Source organism: Crocuta crocuta, unplaced genomic scaffold, assembly GCF_008692635.1.
Source record: "Crocuta crocuta isolate KB4526 unplaced genomic scaffold, BGI_CrCroc_1.0 scaffold214, whole genome shotgun sequence".
NCBI classification, from domain to species: Eukaryota; Metazoa; Chordata; class Mammalia; order Carnivora; family Hyaenidae; genus Crocuta; species Crocuta crocuta.
Window position 1 is genome coordinate 712,944 of NW_027529999.1, and position 6,053 is coordinate 718,996.

A 6,053-nucleotide genomic window follows, 5' to 3' on the forward strand; every position below is an offset into this window, starting at 1 on the left:
GGAACTGGTCGGGCCCCTGCGCCCCCACGAGGCCCCCCTTTCCTGCCCCTCTGAGCTCAGGCCTGGAGCCGGCTCTAAAAATAGACCTAGGCGCCTAACGTGCCCACCCAGGAGGGGGTCTGGGATGCCTGAGTCACCCTGCCTGCAGGGCCTCCCCTCATCTCTGGGAGGCGAGGCCAACTGGACGGCCCGGCATCACTCCGACTCTGCTGGTTGGACCCTGCGCTCTTGGCTGGGCCTCGTCCGCCTCCCAGGTCCCGGGAACCGGCCAGGCGATGGCAGGCCAGGCTGGGCGTAGCGGTAGCAGCCACAGCCGGGAAGCATTAGAAGTTCTCGGCCCTGATTTATTTAGTTGTTTTTGTGCGTCTGGCGGCGGTTCCCCCCCCCACCTCTCTGGCGGGACAGCGACAGTCAGGTCTACACCTGCCCTTCTCTCCCGCCCAGGTCCTCCGGGCTGTTCTAGGCTTCTGGGTGGGGAGCTGAGCTCAGAGCAGCAAAAAGTCCCAACTTGGATCTTACCGATTCTGGAGCTACCACCCCATTCTACAGATGAGGAAACAGAGTTGGAAAGAGAGGAAGGTGTCTATCACAGAGCAGACTGTACTTTAAGAGCCCTGGATTCAAATCTAGTTCTGTCTCTTGTCAAGCCACTGTTTCCTCATTGTGAAGTGCTCACATTCAGGATGAGTAGAGGATAGATACTTAGGATTGTCCTGATGATTAAAATTACTTTTTAGAAAGCAGGAGAGGCAGATTGGGGGGTTCACTTGGGTTCAATCAACCCCACTCAGCCCAGAACGTTCATTACCATCTCTGGCACCTATTTATCTCCCCTCTGGATGTGCAGAGGAGGATGAATGGGTGATGTCCCCTCCTTGGAGCCACTCAGCTAAGGTGGTGTAGGCATGGTCACAGGGACGTTGAGATGGACGTGCAACCCTTGGCTCTGGGAGGGGAGGGGGGAGGGGAGGCGGCATTGCATCTTGGGCTTTGTACAGGTCTGGCTCACCTGAGCCTGTTTTCAGATCTGAGGAGGGGCCATGTTTGGGTCAATCCCAGTTTAAGACCTGCGGACTTGGGGTGAATGAAGGGGCTCAAGAGTTCCCAAGGTCAGCTTTCCCTTGTTGCCAAAGGGCAGGGACACCTCCCCCCTCCACTCCCCCCACCTCCTCACTTAGCTGAACAATGCATTGAGGCAGACGCTGCCCTTGAACCTAGGTCCACAATCTTAGGCTCTTTCTGCCTACTTCCAAACACCTGTCCTCTTTGTCAGTCAGGCGCTCTCTGAATGGTCAAGGCTGACAGCACTCCAGGTAGTTTTCTTTCTTGATATATTACGTGTTATTTAGGCCGCTTCGTGGGGGGAAGAAAAGCCTGACTTATATCTGTCAGAAATGTCATTGATCTCTCAAGACGACATGAAATCAGCTATGTAAATAGTGAAGGGGCCAGGGTGGGGTCAGATATGAACATGGATGTGAGGTACGGGGCAAGAATGAATTACTAGCACTCCCCAATAATAGTAATGTTAACCATGAACATTTTTGAGTGTCTACTACGGGCTTGGCTTAATTTCCTGCGCTTTTTTAATCCGCCCCCAAATTCCATGTGGTTAGGGTTATCATTAAAACCCCATTTCATAAATATGGAAACCAAGGGCTCAGAGAGGTGAAGGAATTTGCCTAAGAGAACAAAGCCAGGAAGTCGCAGAGCCAGGATCAAACCCTCTCCAACCTTTGATTTTATTTTCTGCCTGGAGGAAAATGTGATATTTTCACCCTGAACTTCCCCTTCCCCTTGCCCACTCCCTCAGGTTCCCTTGCTGGCCCGGTTGCCAGGGTTGCGAGGCATCCCCTCCACCCCCCAGCCCAGGCCCAGGGCACCACTGGAAGGAGGTGGGGCTGGAAAACAGCAAAGCTTCTCTCCACCCAGAGATTCCAGGATTTAAGGAATTTACGAGTCCAAATGTCTGAGGCTTTTGCATGGAAGGGAAGAATCTGGGAGTCCCTGGATGCTCTCCTCCTCACCACACCGCCCCCAGGAGACTCCTTGGCTTGCCCTCCAGGGTGGGGAGCTTGTCCTTTATAAAGGCTGGACTCTTTCTTTCATTCACGCGGCAAATATTTATAAGGCGGCTTAGTCTCTGTCATAGGCTCTGGGGATAAAATGGCAGCAAAAGCAGCCCTTTGTATGGCTTATAGTCTCGCAGGGGACAAAGACACTCAGATAAATCAGTGGCTGATAATTGATTAACCCCCCTCCTTCTTCCAAGTTTCTGTTGAGATTTACCTCTTCTGAAAGACTGAAAGAAGGCGAAGATGGTCTCAAAGTGAAGAGTGTGGAGGGCAGGTGGGCAGGGGAGCCTGCCAAGAGATGGTGTGTGTTGTGGCGGCAAGGGTGACTCTTTCTCATCACGTACACCGAAGAGCCGGCATCTCCCGAGTTCCAGGAATCGCGCTCGGCGCTTTCAATGTATCATCGCGCGTAACCTTCACAGCACCCTTGTGGGCTGCGAACAGTTCTGTTTCACCGACAAGGAAACAGAAGCTCCTGTGAGGTGATTTGCCACAAGTCACACAGCTAGGAAGTAAGTGGTAAGGTGGGGTTTGAACCCAATTATTCTGGGGCAGGAGACCCCGTCCTTACCTACTATGCTGAGTTCTTGTTTGATTTTGAGGGGAAGAAACTAAGATCCAGAGGGGACTAGGGATTGGCCAAGAATCACACAGCACAACAGGACTGACCTGCCTTGGTTGGTAGCCAAAGGGATGCTTGGGTGCTGGTACCAACTCTCCCACCAGGGTCTTGGGAGGCCAACGCTCCCCCCAACCCCAGAAGGGATTACTGGGGGCGGGACAGAGCTTGGAGGAAGGCTGGGGGCCAGCTCAGCCTGGGGGTCCTCAATGCTGCCTGTGCTCCCTCCTCACCCTGTTGCAGGATGCCCTGTGCTGTGGGGCAGAGGCCCTTTGGGGTGCCTCAAAATTTTTTTTTAATGTGTGTTGATTTTTGAGAGAGAGAGGGAGAGAGCATGAGCAGGGGAGGAACAGAGAGAGAGAGAGACAGACAGAATCTGAGGCAGGCTGCAGGCTCTGAGCTGTCAGCGCAGAGCCCGACGCAGGGCTCCAACCCACAAACTGCAAGATCATGACCTGAGCCGAAGTCAGACGCTCAACCGACTGAGCCACCCAGGTGCCCTTGGGGTGCCTTGATCAATGAAAGCTACGGCCCACTGTTCTTTCTGTGCTTTTTCTGAGATGTCACCTCTTTGCAGACCTGGGGAGGTGGCCGGTAGTCAGGAGAAGAAGTGTCAGTCCTTTACCTTCTGGGAGCTTCCAGTCCGTCTGGGGAGGTGCAGAGTTGCCTGGCTTGGGGGTCCTTTGGCCAGCAAGCATCTGCGAGCATTTACTAGGTAGCCAGCACCATAAAAGTGCCTTTCCGTTTGTCATTATCTCCCTTAATCCTTTCAGCAAACTCGAAGTGATAGACATTGCTGTTATCTCTGCTTTTCAGAGGAAGAGGTTAAGCAACAGCCCCTGATTATAAAGTGAGCGACAGCCAGAGCCAGGATTTGAACCAGGGACAGAAGATCTACTGTAGGAGTTCTCTACATGGTCTCTGGGCAAGCAGCCTCTGCATGGCCTGGGAACGTATTAAAGAAGGAAACTCCACGGAATCCCTGGGGGCTGCTGTCTTTAACAAGTCCTCCAAGCTTGAAGACCTCTCTCTGTCTTCCTGCTTTGTAGCACTTGGGTGACGGCAGGTGACTGATTAGGATCAGGAGTTCAAATCTCAGAGCTGAGTTCCAATCTCTGCTCCTGTGAGCCTTAGATCTTGAATCCTTGCCTTTCTAGCCCACGAAGAGGTGAGAACAGTGCCTTACCTCCTACAATTGCTGCTGGCTGGCTTAAATGAGAGAGTAGATCCCATTTGACAGATGAAGAAAAAAAACAAACAAAACCCCAAGGAGGGGAGGCTCAGAGATGGAAAAGGACCTGTGTCCAGGATCGTTCCCAGAGAGGGCTCTGCTCTGTGGTCTGTCCCCAAATGACCAGTTCGAATCCATCTCCATCCTTGCCAGCTGCATGACCTTGAGCGGATGACTCACTCCTCTCTGCCTGCGTCCCCACACTTAGAACGGGCACGGCAACAGTGCCTGGGCCTCCTGTGGATGATTGTGGCACTAAGATGAGTGTCTCTGTGCTTGGTGCCAGCCAGTGCTGTAGAAGGGCTCAATAAATCTTAGCCGCCGCTATCTAAAGGCAGAGCCAGGATCTACGTTGGTGTCTTCTAACGGCCCCCACCCCTGGTCAGAGCAGGAAGAGTTTACGGGCGGTCAGAGAGCGTGGGAATTCTGAGAAGCAGAATTTTCCCCTTGGGGCCGTTGCTCTGCCTCCGCACCGCTGACATTTTGGCCTGATACTTCTTTTATTATGAAGGGACTGCCCTGCGTATTGTAGGATGTTAATGGCATCCCTGGCCTCGATGCCCTCCAAGGTGCGACAATCAGAAATGTCTCCAGACATTGCCGCACATCCCCTGGGGAGCACAGTTGCCTCGGCAGAACACTACTGAGGTAGAGTAACCAGGCAGGGTGCTTTGAGGTGCTTCAGCGCGCCAGGTCAGGTGGGTTCACGTGGGATCCCACGGTGCTACGCTGGGAAGGCAGGAGCCCGGGGTCACACAGTGGGTAGAGGTAGGACTGGAATCCAGGGCTCTTGTGCCTGTCGCCTCCCAAAAGGTCCCTCGGAACAGGTGGGCTGAGCCCACGTCTCCGCATCTGCGGCAGTGCCCGTCAGAGCCCGTGCTCCCCCCAGGAGCTCCAGGGCGGTCAGACCAAGCGGTGTCTGGTGCCATGCGCTATTTAAATAAGGCCCCCCGGCTGGGCGTCTGTCCATGCTGCCAGGGCCAGGGCTGCCTGTGTGGGGCCTGCCACGGCCTCGCAGGGGAGGTGGGCATCGGTAGAGTGGAGCCCTGGCCCACCCGCTGGGAACATAAAGCTGCCACCAGAGGTGAAAGATGGATCTCTCTGCCACAGGGGTGCGGACAGCCGTGGAGATGTGGAGGCAGGGCTGATTTAAGGCTCAGAGATGGAAAGAGGGAGAACAAAACGGAGTCAGAGAGTCAGAGACACGGAGCCAGAAACAGAGACACAGGCAGATAGAGACAGGCAGAGACAAGAGACAGAGATCGGGCAAAGAGAAGCAGGGAACAGGGCCACTCTGAGATAGAGACAGGAGAGAGGGACATAAAGATACAGAAAGTGTCAGGAAAAGGACAGAGACCGGAGACACACAGGGACAGAGATTTGGAGTTAGAGATGCAGATCCCTGAACAGAGGGACACAGGACAGTTAGAAGCAGAGAGGCAAAGCAAGAAGGGAGAGCCGTGGAGGAGCCAGAGGCACAGGGAAGAAAGCAGGCTAGAGTGCCAGAGGTGGACAGAGGCACAGAGCAAAGAGTCCAGAGAGAGTGGGAGACAGCCAGAGTCATGAGGAGATGCAGCAGAGACACCCAGAGAAACCACGGGAGGGAGAGAGTGACCTTGGCCCTCTGGTCTCAGTTTCTCCTCTACGGCACAGAAGCTGCGTGCATGTGGGTATTTCTGCACATGTGTACCTGCGTGCCTACGCTTGTGAGGGACACCCCCTGAGGGCACGCATCTGCTTCTTCCCCAGTGGATGCCTCTGGGGTGCCAGGCTCGGCTGTCGGTGGTGGGTACCCGTGGCTGTGGCCCCTCATGGAGCCTCCTGCTTATTAGTAGAGAAAGGCAGGACACACGCACACACGCACGCACACGCGTGCACACACACACACACACACACACAAATATTGCTGCTATGCAGAGATTTAAAACAGACTCGTGTTTAGGAGCGACTTGGGATTCCTCTGGATCTGGTGGTCAGGGAAGGCCACTCTAGGAGGCAGCTCTGAGGTGAGACCCAGCAAAGATCAGGGGCAAATCCTTGGAGGCAGAGGGAGGGGTTGGTCCACGGGAAAATCAACCTGGTGAATTCAGGACTGAGAGTAGGAGCCAGTGGAGGGGGGGGGGGGACG